Raw genomic sequence first — 27,863 nt, 5'->3', positions numbered from 1 at the left:
AGGAACATTATCCTCTTTCCTTCCCTCACCCATTTGGCAGCAAAGTGGATACGTGGCTGCAAAGCAGCACTTTTATGCACCCCTGTGCTCCCCTGTGTATTTATTCCAGCTGCAGCTGGTGGAGATGAAGCTCCAGAGCCAGGCCTGTCAGGGCAAGCAGCCAGCTTCTGGAAACAGCTTGTCCCTGTAGAGCATGTTCAGATAGCACAGCCTGGAGACGGGTATCCCAAAAGTAGCCAACTGCCTCCCACTGCAGAGCAGCCCTCTGCACCCAGAACAGCTTCCCCACCAGAAAGCTTTGCTGGTGAGACCCTTTGTCCCCACAGCATGCATATGGTGGCCAAAGGACGCACTTAATGGCTTAAGCTGCATCAGCAGGTGACATTTATCAGCTCGAAGTCACATTTGGGGTTGTATATTTACCCTCTCTGAATGAAAACCAAGCCAGCTTTGCTACTGGAACTAGCATGAAAGCATGAAACTAGCATGAAAGACACAGAGACAGGTCCTCTGGCTGGAAATTGCTGCAGAGAGCCCAAACCCACTTCCCATCCATTGCTGTCACTGCCAGCATTCCTGCAGCATCCTCCACTAGTGCCGTGCAAAGCACAGAGGTAAGAGGGCTTTGCTCAGCCCCCAGCCACCCTCACACCTCTTCACCACAGCACTGGGAATCTGCACCCTGGGAAAAGCTTCCCTGGGGCAGGGACAGCCATGGTGCTTGGAGCGGGGGGTCTGAGGCTCCTGACGTGACCTTCTTTGCTTGTGCATCTGCCTGTGCTGAGCTGGCGAGGGTCATCCAGGGAGCCCCACATGGGCAGCTGGCAGGGATTTTAGCATCATTTAATTCTCAATCCTCCCAAGCGCCTGGTGAGGGATTGAGTGCATTCACTGAAATGAAGAGCAGGCATGGGAAAGAGAGCTGGACACTAGGAGCTGAAGGGGCCCAGCAAGAGCATCCCTTTGAGGGGGAGAAGCTAGGACAGAAATAACAGCCAGAGTGGACATTGCTCTCTGGCCAGCCAACAGTGGTGCAGCCAGAGCTGGCAGCTCCCCTGCTGCCTGCAAGTAGCACAAGGAAACCTCAGGAAGGGTCCCAGCCCTGTGCAAGCAGAGGTGACAGGCCATGCACGGCTGTAATTTGGGATAGGAAGGTTTGTCCTCTCTGTTATCTGCTTCCCCCGAGCATGAAGATGCCAAAGCTGTGGGGCTGAGCATGACTGCACATTTGAGCATGGAGAGCAGTTGTACTCAGGTGGATGTTCAGACAGGGTTTTTCTGGATGCTGACAGGCATACTGCCAGTACAGCAGCTTGCTCGTGCTGCCCAGCCCTGCCTGATAATGCTGGCAGCTAGCACAGCCCATCCTTCAGATCTGTCCATCTGCTCCATGGGCTCCTTCTGGCCTGGTTTCCTCTGCCTATGTAGATGCAGATGTGCTTAAGATGCACAGAGGGGAACTGCTCAACTGTTCAGTCAGGCTTTTTCCTGCCAGAGTTTCCTACAGAAGCTGGGAGCAGCCCTACCCAAAGATGGCTAAGGGTTTGCCTGGGGTTTAAGGCAAAGATGCAGTGCCTGAAAACAGGGTCCTGCAATGACAGGAAAGGTTGGGGTGCCCATCTCCCAGCCTTAGGTAGTCAAGGCTCAGGTTATGGTGACAACAAGGGGGTAAACAAATCTGATACAGCATTAGACTATAAATCCAAAGGAAATGCCAGATGGTGCAGACCTCTAACAAGGCCTATCACATCAGCAGTGTTCTTATGTGTCCTCCATTCCAGATGAGCAAACACAAGATGGGAAAAGACACACATCAAGATGGAGCCAGTCAAGCAAGGCAGACACACACACAGAGCTTTGGCTGCTTGGGGGACAGGGGTGAACTCCACGCTTGAGCCAGGCACCATCCTGTAGATCTACTGAGTTATCCTATGGCAGGAGCTTCACAGCTCTTCCTGTTCATACAACAATGCACCTGCAGAGCATGCATGGATGGATGGAGGGGAAAAAATGGGAGCCTCCTTGTGGCTGTCTCCTTGAACATACCCATGGGGAATCTTGGGCACAAAACAGCCACCAACCTGCAAGAGGCAGGGGCAAACAGCAGGACATGGAAATACAGTGAGCCTCAAGAAGCGAGAACTGATGCCAAAGAACTTCAACCACCGTAGCATCATGACTTTGTAAAAACACCTCTCTACATCCCTTTGCTGGAGGTGTAGAGCCACATCAGGGTGAGATGCCTGTGAACACTTTTAATCTCTCCTAACACCCCCAGCTTGGGGAGAGCCCGTCATTCCTCATGGCTCTGCTGGCTCATTTCCCTCATTCCTGTGTTTGTTCCTTCTTGCTCAGAAAGGCCCTGAAAGAAGGTTCTGGTAGCAAGAAAGCTCTGGTAGCAACCATCTACCTTGTGTGGCCTCACCATGAGCCTTCTCTAGCCCAAGGGCTGCTGGACTGGAGCCCACCAGCATGTCCCTTGCCCCCAGAGCCCCCTCACAGAGGGAAGGTGAAGCAGAGCCAGGGGAAGCCGTGGTGCAATCCATGGGTGCCTGTGGCCAGGGCAGCCCCATGCCTTGGGGGGACCTCACTACCATGTATATGAGCAGAGAAAGCTCAGTGCCTAGGGGCTCTCCTTCCTCCAGAGGGTGGGTGATGCGGGTGCAACCCCCTGGCTGCTGGCCCACTGCCCTGACAGCCCCTTTCCTAGACCATGAGACGGTGGCTGTGTCCTGCAGCAGGGCTTGCTCCTCCCATAACAGGCAACATCCTGCAGAGGACGGGCACCCCAAGTCTGCTGGGATGGGGCCACCTTGGCAGGTCACGGCAGGGCCCGGCTCCCTCCTCAGAGGCACTGGACACAGCCCTGCTGAACGTAAGCTGGGCTGGGCTGCCACCTTGTGCCAACAGGCAGCATCCACTGACCAAGACAAGCGTGGGAAGGGATTTTTCATCACCCCATATTTTCAGTTACCAAAATGGAAATATTCCCTCTGACCTCAGTTTCCAGATGAACCCCAAAGAGCCCAGCACCTCCCCAGCAGCAGGCAGCAGGGAAGGGGTTTTTCAGCCCCTCCACACAGCACAGCCTTGGAGCCATCCTCACACACAAAGGGGGGTTCAAAAATCCTGTATCTGTGCAAAGCTTGGCCAGGTCCTCCAGTTGCTGGAAGAGGGGCTGCAGCACCCCAGGATGCTGACACTGCACGGGGTGCAGGACCCCTGCGAGTGCTCCAAAACACAGAACTCCAGGAAGCCCTGAACATTTAGCATGGCCAGGGAGGAATGCCAAAATTTAGGTGCAGGCAGATACCCAGAGGGAGTGGGTGCTCTTGGGACCTGGGGCAGCCTGCAGTGGTGGGAGACATTTCTGGATGGCCCCAGCCCCTGCCACTCCACCAAGGTGATACCAAGGGGACATTTGCCTCCTGCTATCAGCCCCAACTTGCATACTTAAGGCCGAGATGTCTCTGCATGGTTCTGAGCAGCCCTGGCACACACCAGCCCCGGCACAGCCCACACCAGCCAGCTGCTGAGGGCCGATGCTATCTGAGTGAGTAAACAGAGTTTATCAGTTCCTCCCCCCCTTTTTTTTTTTCCTTCTTTCCAAGGCAAGCATAAAAGAAAGGGAACATTTGGTTGGACTCGGTGATCCCAAGGGTCTTTTCCAACTGGAATAGTTCTATGATTCTATGATTTCTGCAGGGAAGCCGCAGCAGAAGCTCGATGATCCATTCCCAGGCCAAATGCAGGGGCAGTGTGCATCCCTCTGCAGAGCTGGGGAGGTGGGTGAATCGCCCAGACCAGCAGCACTCTCTCTGTAGCCCATTGCTGATGCCATCCTAAACCCACAGACAGCCTCCAGCTCCTCAGCTGCTGGTGAGAGGAGAGGGCCACCAAGTGAAGTCAAACTGGCCAGGGCAACGGGTGTCCCCAAGGACTGAAGTGGCAGCAGTTTGTATGCCCAACAGTAAGGGGTTAGCAGGGATTATTTGTTTCAGCTGAGTGTCTCCTGAGCAGCACTGGCAGAGACATCTCCAGCCTGACCTCCTGCTCAGTGTAGGTAGTAACCAACACCACATCAGATCTGCTGTGGCTTTGTGCTGTGAAATCTCAGGCCTGCAGATATTCCTTCTCTAAGCACCTGCTTGGGGCTGCACCTCTCCCTTGCAGAAACTCTTCCTCAGTCTGCCAATCTGCAACCTGCAGCCCTAACCCCTTGGTAGAATGTCTGCCAGCAGCTCCAGGATGGACTTCTTGAGTGTTGCCCACAGTCAGTCCCCCTGTTTGGCTCTGCAAAGGCCCCTGTGCGTCTCAGACACAAAACAGCAGTAAAGTGTGGTGGCTAAAGCACTGAATTATTGATCTGCACCCAGCCTAGTAGCATGGAAGGTGCCTTTGCTCCCTCAATGCTTAAGTTGTCCCATAGTCCCATGGGGGTGGACACACTGCCTTTCTCTACAGAAGCTGGGCAACAACAGATAGGAGAGAAGCAACACTGGAGCTATGAAGGTCATGGGAGGTTTGGCTGAAAGACAGCAGCCTGGCTGACCCCTACCACTGCTGCTCATGAAAGCAGTATGAGCAGTATATCCACCTCTCCCCATCAGTGCTGTCAACCCCCACTCTGCCAGCAGGGCTCTGAGTCCCAGCAGACATCCCCAGCTCAGGATGAGATGTCAGTGGGGTTCAGAGCTCAGCTGGGGTGCCACAGTGACGTTGGTGGTGTGGTGACCCTAAGCACTGCTTGCAGCCATGCAGGGGTCCCCATGTGCTGGCAGAGAATGTCACCCCTGCCCACCAGAGGCAGAGGGCACCTCCAGCAGGAAACTCTCAGAGCGTGATTCCTATCTCCGGTTTTACAGCCATTTAGCCAAACAGGCAAGCTGAGCACGTTGCTGGGAACAGGTTCCAGTGGGGGAAAGGCCTTGCAGCACCAGCCCAGGGGATGTCCCCTGGCTCCAGCATGGCACAGTGGGGCACTGGGATGCATCCCCTCCTTGAGACAGGAAAGAGAGGCAGCGTTTGGTGTCGCCTTGCTCTCCTCCTTTGCTAACTTTTGGGAACAGAGGAAATTACACCCAATGTTCCACTTGCACGCCTGGCCCTTGGGCTTTCTCTGTCTTCTCTGCCAGCTGGGACAAAGCCATGAGTCACTGTGGGGTGCTCTGTACCCCACTGGCCCAGCCCGGTGAGGCCCTGAGCAACGTGACAGCTGGTTCCCACCAGCTTCCTCCACAGGCCTGTTAAAATTCTCCACCATCCCTCCCTGGCAAGGTTCCAGGTCTTTCTGGGCTCATTTCTGCACTTGGGTCCTTCATTGCTTTCCCTACACCGACCTGGATGGAGCAGGCAGCCTGCAGGCAGTGCAGGGGTGGCATCCCCCCTACAGAGGCACATCTTGCCCCACCAGCTCCAGGAGATGCTGTGCCTGCTTTCTGGAGGTGCTTTTGCAACCGTGAAACCCGCCCACGGCGACAAAACAAGCCTGTGCACGGGGGGACGTCATCCTTCCGTGATGAAAACTATTACACGGAATTACAGCTGCGGCCGGATCTTTGCTGGTGTCAGCTCCTCAACCTGCCGGAGCTGAACAGCCTCCTCTCTCCGAGGGAGCAGCCGGCCTGGCAAACAGGCTGGGCAGCCCCAGCCCCCCGAGCCGGCCGGTCGGGGCAGCTCCGGGAGGGAGCTCACCCAGCGATGAACTCACCAGCACCCAGTCACCTCGCCAGCGCACCCTTCAAAGGGAAGCCCCGCGGGCAGCAGAGCTCATCCCAGGAGGACGTGGTGGTTGGTTCCACCGCACGCTGCCCGGGACACCTCACCTTCCTGAAGGAACACCCTCCTCCTCCTGGCAGGCGAGCCTCTGGAACCCGGCCAGCCGTGTGGCCGAGCACTGCGTAGTGGGTTTAGACATCCCCGCTTGCCTTCGCGGAGCCTTGTGAAAAGTCCTTTGCGGGTGCCCGTGGTGTGCAGGGGTGGGTGAAGCCCACTCCTGGCCAGCCCTGGGTGGGCTGTCCCTCTGCTAGGCAGTCATATGGCTTGAGCAGTAACCTGCTTCCCCATCTCCTCCGAGATCCTGGAGGTTTTCCAGACGCTGAATTCTGCCTGTGTTGCTTCTCCCTGTCTCATGGCCACAGCTGAAGCTCTGCCCCTCTCCCAGGAGGGGCACCTTCACCCCACCCAGCCTGTTCAAAGGAGTTTTTACGTCCTGCTCCTTAATCCTCCTTCTGGAACCTGTTTTAAAAATCAGAGGAGGTTGCTAAGGGACAGTGTGCTCAGCAGGGACATTGCTCACAAACCCTCAACACTCAAAAGTGGGAGGTAAATAACTTGGGATATTATTAATCCTTTGCTGCCCACACAATAAACAGAAATGTATTACTCTTGTCAAGGACAAAGGAGCCCGTATTTCCCCGCAGCCAAGGAGCTGAACCAGCAAATCTTTTGGATTCAGCTCCACCATGGGTTCAGCTGTGACTGAAGTTGTTCCAGTTCAGTTCCTGTTCAGGCCAATAATGGTTCATTAACCATTTGTTAACCCTGAGCTCATGTCAGTCAGTTTAAGCTGGAAAACACAGCCTGAGGAAGTGGCCACGAGACGTGGACCGTGCTGTTTTCAGCCCATCTCTGGGTTCCGTGGCCTCTGCTCCCCTCCCAGATGGATACCAGAGCTTCTTGGCAGAGCTGACACACAGGGCCAAAGGGCAGAAAAGCGAAATATTGCCCTGGGAACAGGTAGGAAACCCGTGCTGGGATGGTTGAGCAGGGGCGAGGGGGAACTGAGCCTCCCTGTCTCTTCCTCCCTGAAAGCAGCACCTGCACCCACATGTTTTGAGACAGTGGCTCCTAAGCCACCATCAACACTGGTGAATCAGGTGTTCCCATCATCACACTCAAGAATTAAAATGCTCTGTATATTTAATAACCTTTAATGGCACACAAACTCATCCTGGGACCAGTCAGGGGATATTTAATGACAAATCTCCTGTGTCACCATAGGTTGAGGCCCCAGGAGGATATGAGGTCCCTGCTATGGGTGCATGGAGTTGCCACTTCTCCCTTCAGAAAAGTGTATGGAGGTCAGGGAGGTGGAAGGACCAACCATCCTGCTGCATCCCTGCACATGGCTATTCCCGGAAAGTGCCCGGCACGGCTGTATCCATGACAGAGCCTCCAAAAATAATGCCCCCAGGCTGGCAAAGAGGCAAGGGAGGGGGGGGGGCTTGGGGCTCAGCAGACAGTTTGCATCCAGCTCTCTGCACACTAGCACAGTCAGAAGAGATCTTGGTTATATTTATCGTTTGGTGGGACCAGTCCCCGCTATTTTTAGAGCAGCCCTGCAGCTGCGGCTTGCTGAGCAGCACGGGGAGTTGGTCGGGTGGCTGGTCTTGCTTGGGCCGTGTCTGTGGGGTCCTACCAGGGGCAGACCATGCCTGTGGCGCAGGGGACACCCCGGGGGTCCTGTGTAGGCCGTGGCAGTGGCAGGGGGATGGATGGACGGATGGATGGCTGACACACCAGGGGTCCCACCTGTGTGGTGTCTCTGGGTCAAAGAGAAACATCAGGGGTCCCACCTGGGGCTTGTCGTGTGGGACACCCCAGAGGTCCCACTCAGACTGTGTCCGAGGACCATGGGGACACCCCGGGTGTTCCACCGGGAGGAAGCCATGTCTATGGAGTGGGGGACCCCCCCCCTTGGGCTATGTGTGTGAGCCAGGAGAACACCGGGGGGGGGGGGGTGGGGTCCCACCTGGTGGATGCCGTGTCCGTGGGGCGGGGGGTCACCCCGGGGGTCCCTCTCGGGCCGTGCCCATGGGTCAGGGGAACACACCGTGGGGGTGGCGGCCACCCGGAGGGTCCCGCTCGGGCTGTGTGTGTTGGGTCAGGGGGACACCCCGGGGGTCCCACCTGGGGGAGGCCGGGTCCGTGGGACACGGGGCGCCCGTGGGGCCGGGGGTGCCCGGGGGGGTCCGGGCGAGACAAGCCCCGCCCAGCGCCGCGCCAGGCCCCGCCCCTTTCCCCGCCGGTGGCCAATGAGAACCCTCCTGGGCTGGCCCCGCCCCTTCCCCGCTGTCATCACACACCCGCACGTGGAGGGGGCGGGGAAGGGGCGGGACCTCGGCCCGGCGCGTCATCACTTCTCCTCCCGCCCATTGGCCGCGCCGCCCCACCTCTCGCCTAGCCCCGCCCCGTGCGCCGCCCAGCGCACCAATCGGAGCCGGGGAGGCGGGCGCGGGGGGCGTGTCCCCAGCGGCACCCGGAAGGAGCTGCGGGAGCCGCGCAGCAGTCGGGGCCGCGGCGGCGAAGGCAGCGGAGGGGGCGCTGGTGGGTCCGGCGGGGCCGCGGGGGCCGGGCCGGGCCGGGCCGGGCCGAGCCGGGCCGGGCCGGGCCGGGCCGAGCCGAGCCGAGCCGAGCCGAGCCGAGCCGAGCAGGGGGGGCTGGGGGGGGCCCGGAGGTGAACGAGGCATCGGGGAGGGGGGACAGGCCACCTGTCCGTCGAGGGAGGGGTTAATGCACCCCGTCCCCGCCGCCCCCCAGCCGGTTCCAGAAGGTTCGGGTGGAGGGCTCTGGGGGCCCTGAGCGGAGGAGGGGAGAGGGGCGAGAGAGGGAGATGGGGTGGCTGCGGCCGGAGGGGCCGTGAGCGGGATGGGGGAGGGCGGTCAGCCGGGGGGGCCGTGGCCGGGATGGCGGGGTGTTGTATCCGGCGGTCCGCGGCCGAGGGAGCTGTGGCTGGAAGTGCTGGGGTCGGCGCGGGGGCTGGGAGCGGGGAGGCTGTGGCAGGAGGTGGGGGAGAGGGAGGGAGGGTGGGCGGCGGCTGGGGGGCTGCGCAGGGGGGGCCGTGCCCTCTCCTCTGTCGCGGAGTCGGTGTCCCGGGGGGGTGGGGGGGGGGGGTGGGGCTGCGGCCTCGGGGGGCCCACGGAGAGAGCCTGGCAGAGGCGGGTGTGGAGGTGGCAGCATCGGGAGTGTGGGCAGGGCCGGTGCTTTGGGGCTGTGCTTGGGGGGTGCCCCCCAGCCTGGCTGTCTTCCCCCCCCCCCCCCCCAGCCCGCCGGTGCTCGGAGGAGCTGTGCTGTGCCTGGTCTCCCCCAGGAAGGCCTTATCCCCTCTGCAGCCACATGAGCAGGAACAGCCTGTCCGCAGCTCTGCTGACAGCATGAGGCCTCCTCCTCCTCCTGGGCTCCGGCCCAGCCCTGGCTGGGCCCAACTGGCTGTTCCCATCCCCCCTGGACACCCGTGCCCAGAGACCCACCAAAATCAGCAGCGACAGACCTGGCAGGGGGCGGGGGGGGGAGAACCTTCAAGCCTTTTGGTGTGGCCAGAGCACCCTGTTTTTTTTCAGAAACTATGCAGATGTGCTCATGGCAGCCCCAGATGTGGTGTTCATACAGCTGTTGTGCATCGGGGAGGGCCGAGGGGATGGCTGCACGATGGGGTGGGGAGCTTGTGCACAGCCCACCTGGGAGCAGAATCCGTCAGGAGATGTGTAGGAGGGTCATGGACTTATATCCAGGGTTTCCAGACTCCTTTTTTAAGGAAGGAGCCTGGGGTTTGCAGCTGCTGCGGAGAGTGTATGGTAGAGGAATGTCACGCTGCCCCTTGGGGTGTTTTATAAGTAATTTCCACTCGGTGCCTTTTTTTAAAAGCATCATGGAATCAAAGGTCTGCTTAGAGGCCTGCTCCTCTGCCTGGGTTGTGTCTCTTAGCCTTAGCAAAGAGTTGGGACCTGGTGGAGAAGGCAGCAGGGTTAAAGCCTGACGCAAAGGAGAGTCTTGGCCAACTTGGAAGCACGTGCAGGGGGTGAATGAGGTCTGGCAGGGGAAGCAGAAGAAAACTCCTGGGTGTGGTGGTGCTAGAGGTACTTCTTGGTGGGGCTGTGCTTCAGCAAAAAGGACGCCGAGAACGAAGACACCCTGTAGAGCCTGGTCAGGGCCGCCTTTGACAGCAGCCATTCGCATCCTGCGGGTCTCGGCGGGGCCGGCAGGGACTACAGGTGCCGGCATGCAGCTCCGGCTGCGCTCCGGGCTCGGCTCGGCCCGGCCCGGCACGGCTCGGCACGGCGGGCGGGATCCGAGCGCCGGGCAGCGCGGGGCGATGGGTGGGCCGGAGGGTCCTCTCTGGGTTTGGATCAGAGCGGGGCAGCGCTGCTGCCAGGGCTCTCGCTTTGTCTGTGGCAGCTGCTCCGGCGGCATTTGTTAGTCTGAGGAAGAGGAGGCTGAGGGGAGACCTCATCAGCCTCTACAGCTGCCTGAAAGGCCATTGCAGAGAGGTGGGTGCTGGTCTCTTCTCACAGGTCATTAGCGACAGCACCAGAGGGAATGGCTTCAAGCTGCAACAGGGGAGGTTTAGACTGGACATTAGGAAAAAAATGTTCACAGAGAGAGTGGTTAGACACTGGAATAGGCTGCCCAGGGAGGTGGTTGAGTCACCATCCCTGGATGTGTTTAGGGGTCGTTTGGATGTGGTGTTGGTGGGTACAGTTTAGGGGAGAGTTGGGATGATGGTTGGACTTGGTGATCCCAAGGGGCTTTTCCAACCTGAATAGTTCTATGATTCTGTGATTTCGCCAGGTTCCTGCTGACTCCAATGGGAGCCCAGAATGTCCCTTCCCGTGGCCCCTGGGGTGACCAGGGTGTGTGGGGACAGCAAAGCCCTCCCATCCCCGCAGCTGCAGGGTTGCAGTCCTTGGGGGAGCTGGGCTTGCAGAGCAAGGTCCAGCCTGCAAGTGAGGCAGGGCTGGGGCCATTTTGGCTCTGCCCCTTTTATCTCTTCCCTGCATGAGAGGTTTCTGACCCACTGCTGAAAGAAAAGCTGATAGGGTCACCCTGCCCTGACTTTGGAGACCCACAGCTCCATGAGGGGCTCTGCTGCTTGTGCAGCGAGCTGGGCCGAGCAGCTCTCAGTGCTCTGCTCTTCCTGTCTGCCCTCTGCAGAAGAAGACTTTAGGGAATAAAGTATCATTTTAATGTTACGGGAAGTGTTGCTGGTTCACTCCTGGTGGCTTTCCAAGGCAGGTGATGCCCCCAGTCTGTACACCCTCCCTCAGCTGTGGGGCTGAACTTTCCCAGCCCTTGTTCCCTCAGCAGTTTCAGGTCATGCGGAGCTGGAGGAGGAAGGGAAGTTCCCTCCCTGAGTTCAAGGGACCTCTGAGGCCAGAGAAGCGCATCTGCACTGCTGGTCCTCCTCCTTGCTGTCTGCTACCAACTGCTCACCCTGTCGTGTTTCTGCACAGCCGTGCTGAGTAGCAGAATGCAGAGATGCCCAGACTTTCCTTGCTGCTCCTGAGTCTGAGGGTGGCTCAAGAGAACAGTTATTGATCAGAATTTCATAGTCAATGTCTTGAGACTCTTCCTGAGTCCTTTACCTGCCCTTGCTGCCCTGGGCCTGCCCATGCTTGTCCCCTGCTAGATTTTGTAGGCAGCATCGTGTGCTGTGTGGAAATTCACAGTGCCTGGGGCCAGGACGCTTCCTGCATGCAGAACAAGAAAACCTTTGTAGGTATGTGACTGTCCTGGTTTAAGCCAGGACAGAAACAATTTTCTTTCTAGCAATTTTGGTTTTCATTAAGTCTCTCTAAGTGACTGCACTTTCTGAAATTAACAGCATGTTTTTCAGTCAGTGTCTGCTTATAACACTCAATGTTTATAGTTATGTCTGCAGAACCATGGTGACTGCTTAGTCTGCTAAACTTCTTCTGTGCTGGAAACGAAAGGGAGGAAAAGGGGTCACACCTGAGACCTCCTGTGCGGGGTGGTCCAGACAGGTGACAGGTCAGGTGTGAAGGGCAACATGGGAGAAATCCCAAGGGAAGACATCTGTATGTTAACAGATGGCTTGTGGAGAGGGTCGTTGCAGGTTACTTGGTCCTCTGTGGGAGGGTTTTGCCTGATGCCTCTCCACTGCACCTCACTCCCAGGGACCCCCTTCCTCCAGTGGCTTGTGCAGGTTCCTGAGTGCTGGTGATGCCATTGTGTGTTTCTATCCTTCCTTCTGTCGGCAGTGCCTCTCAGCTCTGCTCCCTGGTGCCTGTTTTCTGACCAGCTCTCTTCCTTTGTTTTTCTGTTTTGCTTTAGTCTGTAAGCAAATGAACCAGATGAATACAACATCTAAAGAACTTGGTCTCACAAAGTGTGAGTTTTGCTTTAAAAAGAATTTTCTTTCGCTGACAAGGGTCCTTGCAAATCTTCATCCTCCCTCCGCCTTTGCTTCTTCTTTTCTTTGTTTCCCTTGTTTGGCCTAGTGAATGCCCAGCTGCCAATTAACATGTTTTCCCCCTGTTTCTGTCAGTGTCTTCAGCTGGTTGTGAATCCTGAATGAAGAGCAGCTGAGCTCACATGCTCTGCATTTCAGAGGGTTTTTTCAGGGCTGGCCAGTGGTTTGCAGTCATACTTGCCTGTACTGTGGCCTGGATAACCCCGCAGCTAAGCCGTGTGATGGCAGAACAACACTTGGATGGGAAGCCTTCAAAGGAGTCCTATGTTCTGCAAGAAGTGCAGCTAGTGATTGAGCTGGAAGGGCTTTTCAGTAACAAATCTGTTTCCTGGGACAGGGCTGCTGTCAACCCTGTGATTCTTCTTGTTGGAAGTGAACAAAGGTGCAAAGCCTTTATGCAAGAGCTGAAGGTGATAATCCCGATCTCCTGGCCACAGTCCATTTGGGGTAATTGCATGCTTCCTGGGGAGTGTTTTGAACCCATCCCTGTTGGGTACGTTGCCATCGCTTCCTGTGCTGCAGCAGTATGTGAGTGGCAGCACTTCAGCCATGTCCAAAGCAATTCTTGTCACTGCTCAGGCTTAGAGCCTTTCGAGCGTTCTCTGAAAGATATGTGGTAGAACAGGGAGTTGGTGGAGGGTTTTACATATATGTATATTTACATGTACACTGGGGCTTGTTCTGCTTGTAAGTTCTCCAGGAGCACAGCCGTGCTGACTAGCTGGTACCACTCTCAGGCAGGACCTCTTCTGGGACACTGGTGCAGGCTGACCTGCTGGCTGTGTAGGTGACATGAAGCAGAAACTTTCTGGGTGCCTTTCTGACTGTGTTAAGGTCTGGGGCACCAGTAAGCTAGTGTGGAGATGCTGCCCATATCTTGATGGAAAGGCTCTGTTTCTGGGGGGCTGGCAGTGTGGCTGCTCGCGGCTGCTGTAGCTCTGGTCAGAGTTGGGTTGTGCTGCTGGTGGTACTGCAGGGTGGCTGCCCATGTGGGAGGTCAGGCTGGGCAGTAGGGACTGTCCCTAAGCAGCTTTGGTTCATCATGCCTGCATCCAGAGAAATGTCAGACCTGGCTTTGGGGAGGCTGATGTTGTCCCAGGTTTTGGCACCTGCTGGGCACAAGGTCCTAGCCCCCATACAGTGCAAACTCTGGTAGTCTGTAACTACAGCACTGTGAGCCCGGGGAGGAGTCTTAACATCTCAGTGACAGTGTTGGCAGGCCTCTCAGAGATGTCTGTTAAGGGGTGGTTGTTCCAACAGCTTCGCTGTATCCTGGGAGACGCGGCGGCGTCACGTGTGGCGTGGTCTGTTTGGGTTGTTGGGGGTGGCATCTCCCCACAGTAGAATTCGGCCCTCCCTGCCCTAACTCCCTGTCCCCACAGGGTGGTTTAGCAGGGACCACAGCCAGAGCCTGTTCTTGCAGATAAACCATATGCCAGCGCACCCACTCGTGTACCGGCAAAGCCTGCGTAGTGGAGTAACGCGCGGCTGCGCGGGTGGAGGAGAGCGAAGCCGAGGGTGCAGAAAGGACTTGACTTCCTACTGAAATCTAGGGAAGGGGGACAGTGGCTGCAGCATTGGCAGCCCTCTCTGGGGAGCCAACTGTGCACCCACTCAGCATCATGCAGGGAACTGTGGTGACCATTGGAACCCCAGGAGTCAGGGCTGCAGCTGGAGGTGTGGCTTTGGCGCTGGTAAAACATACGGTGGGATCTTTGAAGTGCTGCTGTTCACAGGGTCTCTTGCTTCTGTGTATAGGCCACAAAATTGCTTGGCTTGGATGAGCAATTACTGCCTGCTTAGGCTTCAGAAGGTTTTCTTTTGTGAGCAGGGTGTTTCCCAGCTGAGCTGATGTGCATCTGTGCACTTGTCTTTCCAGGTGACACAAGACAGCTGAAACAAGCAACCCCGAGACCACGCTGCGCTGCCGTTCCCATCTGCTTCAGCCCTACACCAAGGTTAGCACCTGTTCAATTGTCGCTGGTTCCTCTTCCTTCACCAGGGCCATGTGAAGAAGCCAGGGAACCCTGTGCTCTCCTCCCCTTGGCCCACAGGGACAGCTCTGTACAGTAGGTGTCACCCAGGTTAGATGCTCCCACAGCCCAGGCTTGCTGGATGCTCCTGCCTCCCACCTGTCTGGCAGCGTGGTGAAGGCAGCCTGGATGTGTCCCACTGGTGCTGTTGAGGCCATTGAACCCTGCACACAGTTGTCAGGAGCTCAAGGGCAATGTGTTTTAAGCCCCTGGGAACTTGTGCTGCTTGCTGCACTCGTCCTTCTGCATATGTACCAGGAGTATTGAGTGGGAGCATTTCCCAGCTGCTGGTCTCTGCTGCTCGCTGTCCTTCACCTGAACAAAGAGACCTGAGACTTCACCCACAGCCTGTGGCAGACTTGATCTTACTTTGTCAGAACCAGTTGAGCTCTTCCTGCATTTTCTCAGGATTTTGTAGCTTAAGGAGGCCTTTGGCTGTGGTGTGTGAGGCTTAGAGTGACAGCAAAGCGGTTCAGGACTGTTGATCTCTGTATTGGCCTATCAAGAAATGTGAAGATCAGGCCTGTGCTGCTCTAAGGTAACTGGTGGGCTGAGATGGCTGTGGGCTTCCTCCCCCATCCCTGTGTCTGGATGCTTGCATGCCTGCCTGGGATCCAGCAATGCCTGCCACACCTGCATGGAGCACTCCCACCAGGAAAGGGGTTCTCATCAGTGCTGTGCCTCTAGGGAAGGGGGGGCAAACCAAGCTCATCTCTCACCCCTGGGTGCGATTTGGCCAGAAGGAAGTAGTTGGGGAAGTGGCTGTTTGGGATGTGTGGCTGCCCAGGCTGCATGGCTCTTCCTCTGAAGTGTCTGCCACGGCGGTTTGGGGCCAGTCCAAAGACAGTTGGAGTCTGGGCTTCAGGCCATTGCATCCTTCAGCCTGATGCTGAAGTGGTACCCACAGCGAGAGAGGCAGGAGTACGCTCACCTGGAAATTTAAAAGAAAGGAAGGAAAAAGTCCTTTGCTTGTGTCAGTGCTGTCTGCTGCAGAGTCCCAACCACACAATGCAGTGGCAGCCACTCTTTACCCATCTGAGCTGTGACAATCACTAATACCTGCCCCTGCTGGCATCTTATATCTCTCTTGGTGATGGAAAACAGACATGTGACTGACACCAGAGAGAAGGTTTGCCCTTTGTTCTGCTGGATCTCCTTCCAGTTACCAGTCCATGAAGCTCAAAGCATCCTCGCAGAGCTCCCCTGCCTTTTATCAAGAGACATTTTAACACAAGGCCCATGAAGATGATCAGAGGGCTGGAGCACCAGCTGTGGCTTCCCTCTTCTTGCAAGCATTCAAGGCCTGGCTGGATGGGGCTTGGAGCAACCTGGTTTAGTGGGAAGTCTCCCTCCTCATGGCAGGGAGTTTGAAACTAGATGATCTTTAAGGTCCACTTTTGGATCTCCTTGGATCCACTTTACTTCCCTGTGCCACTTGCTGACCGTATAGCTTGATACTTCCAGGGACAGCAAAGTTCCTGCATATATGTAATGTTGCAGCTTCTCCCGTTACTTGGTCATAGCATGAGCCTCTTTCTCTCTGATTTGGAAATCACCTAACCTGAGTGATATCAGTGAACTTATGTTCAGTCCAAGTTAACCATGTTAGTTCAGTTCAGTGCAGCTGGCAGTAACGGGGAAGCTGTTACAGCTTGCTGACCCTTGGACAGACTTTGCAGTGTGTCTGTTGGGAATGGAAAATTTGGACTGGGCAAAGTGGAGGTTATATTTTCAACAGAAATTGGTCAGCCTAACTTCAGGCTTCAGCCTGCCCTTAGTGGGCCTGTGCTGCTGTTGCCCCTTGGTCTGATGAGCAGATCTGGGAGTAGGTCTTTCCAACGGAAACCCCAAGGAAGTGCTGCTCCCTCATCAGAGATGGGGCACTGGGTTCCTCGTGAGCACTGGCACTGGAGTTATGGGAGGAATCCCCTCTTTGCCCTACCATCTCTGTTGCAAGTAGGTCGTGCACTCAAAGTTCCTGTTCATAGGAGTGTTGGGACAGCTGGATCCTTGTTCAGTTCTTGCTGGTCCCAAGAATGGAGCAGAGGATCATCTGCTGAGGCTAATTTTAGGGCTCTGAACATTGCTGGTGTCCCTCTGAGCTCCTATTTGTGTGCAATCTTGTGGCTCCCTGCTAAGCGCTATGTGAGAGACCTGTGTCCTCGTGTGTGAAGGTTTTGCTGGGGCATAGCGTCCCAGGGACGAGGAAGAACTTTGAATTCTGCCCTTAACTAAAGTGTCTAGGCCATATCAGATAGATGTATGACCACTTTTTTTAGCCCTAGTGTCAAGCACCCTTTGGACCTCGCCTTGTGGGTGCCCGTGCGCTGCGTGGTGGGAAGCAGGCTGCAGCTTCCCAGCCTCTCCCTGCCAAAATTGCAGCCGTCGGTTCCTGTTTTCTCAGATGGGTGCATGTGGCACAGGAGACAGTCTCTGCGAAGCCTCTGGGTGTGGAAATACTCCTAAACCCACAGCCAAGTGAGATGAGAGTCCAACACTGGCCCTATCTGTATGGCTGGATGGCTGCTTGGCATTTGCTGCCGCCATCCTCCAGCCTGGGGCAGGGTGAGGCCTCCCAGCCTCTCCCTTGTTTGTACAACCCAAGGCTTTTGGCTTCTCTGCACTTTTTGGTTTCCACCTGCTCAGGTGGTTTTTCAGCAGTGCTGAGCTTAGCGCTGAGCTTTGTTACGTTTCGTGTTGAGGCAGGACGTGGCTCTGCAGTTCTGGCCCATCTTTATTTTTAGCCACTGTAAGACATGGTTGATGGTGTCAGAAGGAGGTTGCAGGGTCTCCCAAGCTCCATGACTCATCCTGGATCAGGACCGAGGAGGCTTCACTAGCTTCTGCAAAAACCCTCAAGTGATGTAACCCATTGTGGTGGGCCTTACTGGATCTGAGGAGGGGCAGAGTGGGGAGGGAAGCAGACCTTTTAGAAGTTGTCATTTATCTGTTCTGTTAAGCCTTTAAATCCATACATGGAAAGATATCGGCAGGTATCACACCTAAGTGTGGTTCAGCAGGGCCCTTTGTCTTCCCCTTGCATCTCATGCCTGGGTGGGAGAGGTGAAAGGGAGAGGAGCTCTGTTCACATGCCAGGTTGGGTAACTGTTTAGCAGCACATAGCAACAGTAGACAAGAGTTTTTAGGACAGGAAATGAAGCAGGATCCTGTCTCTGGTTCAAGCCACAGGGAGGCTCAGTGCAGCAGAGCAGAACTGCCTGAAGTGGAAGTGGAGTGGGACTGGTGAGCAGAGACTGAGGAGTTGCCTGCCCAGGCTGCAGCAGGAGGAGCGTGAGACCTCCATTTCCATCAAATCTGGTGCTGCCACAAGGTAGAAAGAGCTCATGGGGCTTTCTAAGCTTCAGGCAGCAGTGCTGTGTTGTGCTGGGCTGGGCAGGGGCTGTGTCACCTCCATGGATCAGGCAGTCTGGAATGGGTGGTGATGCTGAAGCATGCCTGCCTGCCACAGCACAATGTGGAGTGCAGCTCAAGGGGCCTCTGTGCCTCAGATCTGGCTGCCTGGATCTCCTGTGTCAGGCCTCAGTGCTGGGCCTGGTGGGGTGTGATGCACAGGGGTCTGAAGCAGGCACCTTGCCTGTGAAGTGGGTGGGGATGATGTCTTGTGGAGGTGGGATTCCATCTCTGCCCCTTTTCCTTCCTTGGAGTGATGAGCACCCCTTTAGGAGCATGTTGAAGCTTTTGGGTGTTGTGCAGCAGGTTTTGTCTGGGGCAGCAGGGAGGGGAGAGCAAGGCTTGGGGGAGCAGAGACAAAGGAGGGAGGCAGGGGGGCATGCTTGGGGGGATTGCTATGGCAACTGGCCGCTGGCAGCAGCTCTGCACGGTGCTTTCCGCAGCGCGGGGCGGGGAGCAGGGTTAGACATGCAACCTGCCACAGCCCCTGATGCAGCCCCATCCCAGCTGTGCCATGGGCTCAGGACTGCTGAGCTCCTGCATTACAGTCAGGCATCCAGAGCCTTTCTCCCTGGGCAGCAGCCCCAGGGAGGGTGGCTGGGGGTGTTTTGTCCATCTTCTCCCATCTTTCTTTTGCCCGTCATTGGGGAACAAGCAGGCAACTCCTGTTTGCAGACCTGTTCTGTTTGAAGATTTGAGTTGCAGAGCAGGCCTGGCCAGAAAGAAACCCTGAGCCCTCTCACTGTACCATCGAGGAAAGCAAGTTGTTTTACTGCTCTTGCTTATCCTCGGTTAATCAGTGTGACTGACTCCAGCCATGCCTGTATCTTCCCAGGATGCCTGGCCCTGTACCATGCTGTCCACCTTGCACAGCAAGTTTGTTTTGCCCCAGGGCGTCTTTACTCTGATGGAGAGCAGACCCTCTAGTGAGCCCTCTGATAAGGTCTGAGACTATCCTCTGGAACAGATAAAGGAGAGGTTAAATGTTTCTGAAGCTGCCTTTGGGCAGGCCCCTTGCAAGATGCTGGTAGGGTGTTGGGTCCTGTTGCTGAAGGAAGCAGGGAACAGCGTGCTGCTTGCTGTGCAGAGAGAATGGGTCAGGAAGCTGGCTCCAGCCTGCCCATAATGTGAGCATGACTGAGACCTGACCTGTCATCCGTGGTGTGCCTAAAGCCCTGGATGTGAGCCAGGGGGAAGGGACCGGCTGGCAGCAAGCACAGCTTGCCCGTCTCAACACGACTGGCTGCATGAGCTGTAAAACCTCTCTCGTTACAGCTCTCAAAGGTCAGTGCTCATGGTGAGCTACAACACCCCGCCCACAGCTCTGTGCCCAGCCCAAAACAAGAGGGGAAGGTGCCTGCCCCACCTTCAGAGGATGCTCTGGGGTCAGATATGTGGGGTTGCCATGGGGTGACACTCACTGTTGTAGTGCCTGTGCCCAGAGTTCCTCTGGAACTGGGATCCTCAGGCAAAACTGGAGAGGAAAGGCTGCCCACATGGCCTTGTACTCATCAATGTCATGATCTGTGCCTGAACTCTGATCGTTCCATCCAGCTCTGAAGAAGGGTACAGAGCCTCAGAAATCCTCCTAAAAACCATTTCCAGTCTGCCCTAGTGTCCATGTCCGATTTAGGGTGATTATAATGTTTATATGGATTGCTTAACACTGTCCAGTGCTACAGTTCCAGTCATCTTAAAACTCCCGAATAGGCTAGACCTGCTTGTAAAATGTCTCCTGGCATCCAGACCCTGTTTTCCCAAGGGACAGCCAACAAGGAGGTGGAATGTGGACCCCTGGGAAAGCTGACCACTGCAGACAGCCATGTGCTTCCTCCACCCTGCTTCCAACAGGCTCCTTCCGTTTTAAGAGGGGAGCAGCTTGCTCTGCACTGGTGCTGGAGCTTCCTTCCCATGGGGGGAAGCTGGAACACTGGTACCAGGCACTAAAGGCAGTTTCAGATCAGCAGCTCAAGCAGTGCTCATCATGAATGTGACCCTCAGCCTGTGGCATTAAAATATATGAGGGGTGCAGATGATGGTGGAGCATGTTCAGAATCCATCGAGCCAGGCTGGCTTTCCCTCTGACCCCACTTTCACAGCCTGTTGTTTCTGACCTTTTCCTGCAGACTGAGGCCCCAGGATGTGCTATGGAATATCATGGGGCAGATGCAGAGCTCAGCAGATAAGGCTCTGGGTTGTGCGTGCGTGGTGGGGAGTGAATTGCCAGTTGATAGGGCAGAAGATATTTTCCCTTGTGACGTTTGTAAAGCACCTCTCATGCTGAAATCCTTGCCCAGGACTGAAATTCCTGGGTGCTGTGACCTGATGAGCTATAACAGTGTCATCTTTGAGATGCTGCTCCCTCTTTTTCTGTCTTGCCTGTTCACATGACACATTTTTAAGAACAACACAAAGGATCAGAAAAGCCCAAAGGCGGTGGGGTCACATACTCTGCTCCTGATTTGGGGAGGAGTTAAGATGGGCAGTGCTGGAATAAGTATTTAGGGAGAGGCAGCCAAGAGAGATTTCCTCCTGGCTGAGCTGCAGCACTGAAGTTTGGAAAGTGCTGTGTGGGTTACGTGCTGCTGTGCTTTGCTGCTGCCATGGCCTTGGGCAAGTCTGGGACATGGATACCTTCCAGTACTCAGATGGGGACACCATCCTGAGCAGCATCACTCTGCGAAAATGGACACTGGGAGCAACCTTAATGCTTCTGCTGGGAAGGAGTTCTGGGGATTCCCTCAGAGAGACGATGGATCATTGGGAGCAAGAGGAGATTGACTCGGTGGGTGTTTCTACCTGCATTCCCTAGATTGTGAGAAGAAAGTCAAGCCCAGCAGTGCTGTACAGATTGCCCTGTCTAGAAGATGCAGAAAGAATAGCTTGCAAGAGCCAGCTCTTTGCTGGGCTTAGACCTGGGGAAAAAGCCTGGACTCTGTGCACTGGGGTCGTCTTACTGCCAGTCAGCAGTGCTGTAGCTGTGCATAGAGAGCACAGAGTAGACAGATTATAGCAGTCACTCCAGTCCTTTCTATACCAGTGTTTGCATTGCTGATGAGATTAGCATAGCTGGGCCAGTGGTGGACAAAGAAGGTAATTCTCAAGGCCCTCTCTGCTGTGGCTGCCAGCAGAATAAAGTAGTTATGACATTGAGTATTGGGTCTGAGCTTTGCTTTCAATTCATCTTCTAGGAGCAGCAACAGCTAAAAATATGAGCAGCTTTTTGAGGAACTAAAATATTCTCAGGCTTTTTGTCTGGATTTGGTCTGCCAACCCTGGGCAGACAGAGTGGGATCTTAAGGTATTTACAGTGCTCTGTCCTGGCCATGTGGTAAGTCTGGATAGAGAGAACACAAAAATTGGTGGCATGGATCTACCACCCTGAGAGTGCTCCTCTTGCTTCTGCCCTGTTCCTGGTGACCAAAGGGCTGTTTGATGGCTTAGATTTATTGAGGAAACAGACTTACAGCTCCTCTTTCTCCTGCTCAGCCCTCTCCCTGGCAGCTCAGAAAGAATGATTTATTACAGATCACAGCTCTTTTTAATTCTGTTGCCCTACAATATCATACTGTTAAGAGTAACTGAGCAAAATGCAGTGGTGCTTCCGGAGGAAGGCTGCTATCAGAGGCCAGCCCTGCAGCAGAGGCTGGAAGCAAGGAGGAGCAGTTTACCAGGAAATGCCTGTGTTCTTGTGCTGGTCGCTTTGGGGAAGGAAAAGGCATCTCACCCGTGAAAGCTTCCTTACAGCAGGACTCCAAACACTGCTGAGCTGCACCAGTGTGAGCAGCAGTGTGAACGCTGCCCTCCAGAGCTTGCGAAAGGTCTGACCAAAGTGGTGGTCTGGAAAGAAGAGTAGAGTTCTGTCCTTAAGTGAACCTCCAAGTGGTTTTTTTTTGGTTGTATTTTCTTTATTTCTTGTGCTGGTGGTGGTGTTAGTTTGGGTTGGTTTTTGGTTTTTTTTTTTTTGCTACTGGAAAGCTATTGCATGTGCAAATCCTTGTAAGGAAAGAGCAGGGAATTTCCTTTGGAGTGAGCCTGCCTGAAACTCGATACGTCTCAGATGTGTGTTAACAAAGAAATGAAAAGATTGTGCCATTAAGTGATAGAGGATAATGAGTTTAATCTACTGTTATGTTGTCCTGGGAGACAGAGCTGGGGCAAGGGTATGGGCAATAACGTTTGTCCTGCGTGTCAACAACAGTGAATACCACCTGAGCAGGCTTCCCTGGGGAGGGGTGAAAAGGTCTGTTTTCAGAGAGTCCCCAGGAAGGAGGACTGAGGCAACCAAGAGTCTGAGAAAAGATGCCAGGAGTTTTGCAGCTGGGTAGTGCAGAATAGCTGTGAATTTTCTGCAGCTTGAGCTCTACGTTCCTGTTCAGTGGCCTGGCTGAACTGGAGCTTGCTTCCCTCTTAACCTCACTGAGGTCTTCGTAAAAGCAGTAAAGACACCATAACTTCAATAATGCTAGTGAGTTGTGTGACCCAGAGCCTGAATGTTCAGATCATTAGCTTCTCTGCCTGCAGTATGGATTGGGTGGTCATGTGTTACTGCACTGGGATTTGAATAGAGAATTTAAAGGATGGTGGTGTGGGTGAGCTTTGTTCTGCTGAGCTAGAACAAGGAGTACAGATAGGACCTGGTCTTGGGAAGCTTAACTGGTGAGCAGGACCCTGAAGGGTTTTTGGAGAAGTGTGGTGAAAACAGGCTGGAAACCTTTCAGCTCCAGGAGTTGGTCCGGAGAATTCCAGTCTTTACTCAAATGCATGCATCTTTGAAGGTAAAGCAGGCAACCATCTGCTCTAAAGCAAATGTCCAGACCCCCACCTTTCTTTTCTGGTCCATGCTGTTACACGCCTCTGGTGCAGAGCCCTGCATGTCCCTGTCCCTTCTGGTGCTAGAGGGCCCATGGGTCAGTCCCTGATGTAGCCCAGCAGTGCTGGATGCAGTCTGTGGCTGGCAGCAGAGTGGGGCCAATTTCTGCCTCAAGAGAGGTGGGAACAGAGGAGGGTCGTAACTCATATAGCTGATCAGTGCAGGACATCTTTATCTTTTTATGAGTACCAGAGGTGTCAGTACCAACCTTGCCCTGCTCACCATGCTGTGCCTGGTGCTGGGAGCTGCTCACCCACTCCCCTTCCTCAGGGCAGGGAGAGCATTCCATGACTCAGTGTCCCTGGGGAGCAGGGAGGGATGGAGTGGGACTGGAAAGGGACAGAAGGGAAGTTACAGCAACTGGTAGCAAATGGCATTTTGGGGTGCTTCAAGGTGACCCTAACCCAACCTGTCTGCAGAAGTGGTGTTTTGGGGTGCAGTGGTGCAAGCCTGCTCTGTCTGCTGTGCAGCTGCCATTTTGGGGTGCTGCAGGCCACTCTGGCTCCATCCCAGATGCAGAGCTGGGATTCTGAGGTGCTGCAAAGCATCCCTGCTCCATACTGCCTTTTCCTGTGCCAGGGATCATTCTAGGGCAGAGGGGGGTGCCTGTGCCTCCCACCCCCTCTGCATCCCCACATGCATGGAGTGCAGTTATGGACAGCCCCACAGCCCTGCTTCATTCAGGATGTGGTTTATGGGCTCAGGATATGGCTCTGAGCTATCTCAGACAAGGCAGGAGACAAGAGTGCTGTTGCTGCACTCTCACCCAGGGGTGGGCTGTGCAGGGGCAGGCATGGCATGCGTCGCTGGTTCTGCCATGCACCTGGGCATAGAGCAATGGAGAACCTGGGAGCAGGAGCAGAGGAGTCCTTGCAGGAGTGGCAAGGGGAGTACCTGGCCCCACCTGCTTCCCTCCTCACCCCTATTCCTTCCTTGGGGCCTCCAGTCCACCTGCGTGGAGCATGTTTTGCAATAAGCCTGCTGAAGTAAGGGCGTGCAGAGCAAGACTAAGAGACTGTGAAGGGTTGCAAGCCCAAACTGTTCCCATGCCCATGTTGCTGCAGTAGTGTGGGACATGGTGTCCCAATGTGCACACCTTGGTAATCATTTGTACTGATGATGATGAGGATGGTCAGAGACATCTTCCCTGACCAGTTGTGTGTATACACTGCATCCTGCAAGCCACCAGCATGTTGTCAGCATAGCTGCTTTGTAGGTGGAGAGTGGGTCCAGCTTCCCATGTATGGTGCAACCTGCCTTGCTTCTGTGAAGCACTCTTTATTTGAGGCGGTGCCCCAAGGGTTAAGCCACAGTTGTGGGATAGGGTTTGTAGCAAGAACAAAGAGGGCTTTTAAGGTCTGTGCTGGGCTAGGAATAGAGGGAATGGATTGAGCCTTTCCCAGTGTGTTGAATTACAAAGGTCATGGAGACCCTTTTACTGAGAGGCAGCAGCAGTTGAGATCCCTGCTAGAAGTGGGGCAGAGAGAAAAGAAATTGTGAAAGTCGGTGAGAGCAACTTCATGGAGAGCCTTAAGGCCAGAGTGAAATCTGGAACTGCATCCCGAGATGAATCAGTGTCGAACAGAAGGCTGGGAGCCGGGAGGCTTTGTACAGGCCTCCTGCCCTGTTATTTTGGGCTGGTTTGGTTTTGTTTTCCCCCCATATTACATTTGTAGATGCCTCTGCACATGGCACCTGAATTTGCAGCATCACTGGTGTGGCTAGCACTTGGGCCTCTCCAACCTGCTCTGAGCTAATGAAGGCTGCAAAGGGTAAAATGCCATGCCTGCAAGGGAGGATCTCTCCAAAATGCAGAAGAGGAAACAGTCTCGGGTGCCTGCAGGCACATTTTGCCTTGGCAGAAGAGGGAAGTTGGCTTTTCAGTGGCTGCCCAAGCTAAAACTGGATTTTTCATGTGTAGTTAAGCAGGAAAGCCCCATTTTGGCTGCTTTCCTAGCCGCTCTGCCTAATAACATCTGCCTGGGGTGCCCTGTGGGACACAGCACCAGAGGGTCCAGTGAAAGAGGCTGGGGGACAGGGGCAAAACCCTCTGTTTCCCTTCCCACAGCAAGGTAGAAAGAGGACAAAGCTAGTTTCTGTCTTGAGATTTGGATGGCCTGAGCCAGCCAGCCCACCCAGGACGTGTAGGGAGGGCTGCAGGATGTGCTGAGTCAACAGCAGCATCCCCTTGCTGAGGGCGGGGGGCTGCTGGGGGCTGCTGAGACAATAGGGGTTTCCAGCCTGCAGGAAGGGTGAGCACCAGCTGTGAACCACACGGTGGGCTTTCCAATTTTAGCAAACTTGTATTTGTGTTGCCGACCAGAAAAGGCATTTTTAGTCCTTACAACTTTCAGGCAGGGTGAGCAGGCACTTGGCTGTTCAGCTCCATCCCCTGGCACAGGCATGCTCCCCTGTCTTAAGCATTCATTTAAAGAAATTCCACATCTGGTCTTTATGTTGGAGCAGATGACCTTGGATGTGATTTTTGGAACAAAGGGCTGATACTTCATTGGGCTCTGTTTAGGAGATGAAAGCTGCTCCCAGGGAATACTCCATGAGGGTCACTGCAGCCACCACCTAATTAGCAGCCTGGAGGCTGCTCTACTTTTTTAAGCACCACCAAAGGAGAACTGTAGGGAGCACAGAGCCGCTGTGAGAAGCAGAACCCAGAAGTGGAAGGTTTGGCTGGGGGCTCCTGAAAATGATAACATTCTCAGTTCACCTTGGTAGATGGACTGTTCTCAGAGGTGTGCCCTGTGTCTGTCCCTGTAACCAGGAACCATTTCAGCAGAAGCATCAGGTTCATGTACTTCTTGCTGCTTAGCCTCCATGTTGAGAAAGCCTGAACTTCTCCATCTGTCATTGCCCCAAATCCTCTCTTCTCACCCTGCCCTCTGGCATCGCCTGTGCTGCAGAATCATGCCACTGCTGCAAAGGTGGGTGCATAAACTGGCACCCCTGTGCTGCTAGTTTCCAGCTTGCTGACCTGAAGCATGCTATTTGAAGGCAGCAAGGTCTTGTCACTGTCCTTTGGAGGGAAGCTCTGCCTCTGTTCTTAGCCACCTGGGCTGCAGAAGAGGAATCCCCATGGTGTGGGAGAGGTATCAGAAGCCAGAGCAGCTTGTCTGTCTCTTCTCTGCTCTTCCCCCTGGCCTGGCTAAAGGGGGTGTTGCGGATGGGTTGTTACCCCTCTGCCAGTCAGAAATGGGGGGCTGGCAGGAAATCATTACAGTCTGGTTCAAATTGGAGCAGTCCCCAGCTGCTTTAACTGGATTTAGGACACATCCCTTGGCTTCCCCTTGGCCTGGGGGCTAAGGCAGGGAGCTGGCCCTGTCTAAGAACTCACGTAGGTTGATGCTGCTCCCAGAGCTTGCAGAGAAGCCCAACTTATCAATGGTGACAGGCCAATTTAAGCATATGCATTTAAATTGCTGGGCCTGTCCTGCTGGTGTCTGCTGAGTTTCGTTCACATGCTTGCCTGCTGTTGTGACCTCAGTGACACTGTGACCGTGGTGTTGGCCCTGCCTTTGGCCTGGCTGATGAGATGGGTTGATCACTATGGTTCTCTCACCCTGCCCCCCTAAAAGGGACCCTGAGGACTGGAGCATCCTGATGAGAGAAGGGATGGCATGCAGGGGAGGTGACTGGTGCCTGTGGGACCCCATGTGATTCACGTCTTGGTTTTCTTTGCCCTGAGAAGAGCTCTGTGCATATATGGTGAGGATAGGAAAGTAAAAAGCAGCTCTGACGTATAGTTTTGAGCTTGGCAGAAAATTGGTTTTTGTCCCTAATAAATACATGACATCCCAACCCAAAACATCATCCCTCCCTTCCTGCCTAAAGGATGGTTTAGTCTGGCCTTAATTCCCAGGAGTCAGGGCCTCCTGACCTGGCTGGGCTGTGTGACCCTGCTGGAGACGTGCTGCTCATCTGACTTGTCGTCTTGCAGCACTAGCAAGGCTTGTCCTGAGTGGCCTGCATGTGTCTGTCAGCAAAATACCACAGCTGGCCAAGCACTCCTGGGTGGAAGGGACCAGAGCCCCTTGTCAGCCTGACTCTGACCCGTGGGATGTGGAGCAGAAGGGGTGAGAGAAGAGCCTGTGTCTGATCCCATTAATTTCCTCCTGTAGGCAATGGGAAATGTATGCTCCAGCCACAATAGGCAGACTCTGTGACTGGCCATGCTGCACAGACCAGTGTCTTCTGTGCTCCTTGACACAGATGGATGATGTGCTCCCGCAGGCAGAGCTGCGGGCCGGCTGGGGGGCGTGTGCTGCGGCGAGCTGGTCCCTGCTGGGGAGGAGGCTGAGGTTGGCTGGAGGGGCCTCGGAGGGGGCGATGCTGGGGAAAAGGAGAAGGAAAAGGAGCAAAGTCTGTGTGAGCTCCAGCCACTAACATTAGGGGGAATTGCTGGTCAGAGAAGGAGCCTGCAGAGGACACGTCTATGTAGCGCTGTGTGTGTGCCTGGTCCTGGGCAGGAACTGGCAAAGCCTCTGAGCCCTGTACAGGCAATGGCACTAGCTGGTGCCAAGTGACTGTAGCCATGCTCAGAAGAAATCTTCTGGCTCCCAGGAGGCTTTTCCACTCTGAAGGGTCACAATGGGGAGAAACACAGCCTTGGCAGGTTTGTTTGGCTGTCCCCAGAGGCAGATTAGTTGGCAGACAGCTCTCCTGTGGATCCGAGGTACGGCAGTGCTGGGTAACCCTCCCACAGCCAGCGTTGGGGGCCAGGCTGCTGGGGGGCTGATAAGCCAGTGGGTTTGCCTGGAAGGCAGCCCTGGAGCCTGGAGGAAGCCCCCCTGCATCATTGCTCCTTATCTCAGCAGCACTAGCACACAGCAGTGCTCCTGGACTGCCTTTCTGCCCCGTCTCGTCTTCTCGCTGTGGACTGGAGCAAGTGGTGTCATCCCTGTCCTTCCTGCTGCTGGGTGCCATGGGAGGTGAGGGTGAGGGCACAGCTGAGACAGGCTCCCTGCCTGTTTTGCTGCCATGCAGAGTTCATGGCATTGCCCTAATGGCTGCGGCCAGGTGTGTGTGTGTGTGTGCACACACATGGCTATGGCAGAAGTGGGTGAGTCAGGCAGGAGGGGGGAGTGAATCACAGGGAATGAGTCAGTGGGAGGTGGAGGGCAGGTGCTGTCCCAGGGCTGGGCTTTCAGGGAGCCCAAGGGCCTGGCAGCCCATGCTGAGTCCTCTGAGTGATGGGGTCAGGGTGCAGGAGGAGAGCTGAGAAAGGTGCAGGTCTTAGCAGGTGGAGGCAGTGCCTGTGGAATGGGCCAGGATCCAGCTCAGCCACATGCTGAACCTGTGCTTTGCCCGTGTCTCCTCCAGCCAT

The 27,863-nt window shown here is 55.2% G+C and overlaps 1 protein-coding gene across 6 annotated transcripts in view; it reads left to right on the top strand.

Annotated features, from left to right (window-relative positions):
* Positions 1 to 8,261: 8,261 nt before the first annotated feature.
* The window catches only part of ATOSB (atos homolog B), a 39,109-nt gene continuing 19,507 nt past the window's right edge, over positions 8,262 to 27,863 (top strand). For 2 of the 6 annotated variants that reach the window (XM_051642008.1, XM_051642009.1), the window contains exons 1-3: positions 11,470 to 11,497; positions 12,350 to 12,658; positions 14,091 to 14,169. The gene's annotated coding sequence lies outside the window, so the exon portion shown is untranslated. Of the gene's footprint in view, positions 8,329 to 11,469; positions 11,498 to 12,072; positions 12,130 to 12,349; positions 12,659 to 14,090; positions 14,170 to 27,863 lie in introns of those variants that run through there. The other 4 variants (XM_051642011.1, XM_051642012.1, XM_051642010.1 and 1 more) reach the window with 4 other exon arrangements.

The sequence above is a fragment of the Apus apus genome, chromosome Z (assembly GCF_020740795.1).
Source record: "Apus apus isolate bApuApu2 chromosome Z, bApuApu2.pri.cur, whole genome shotgun sequence".
In the NCBI taxonomy this organism is placed as follows: Eukaryota; Metazoa; Chordata; class Aves; order Apodiformes; family Apodidae; genus Apus; species Apus apus.
This window is presented reverse-complemented; position numbering and strand designations above follow the sequence as displayed.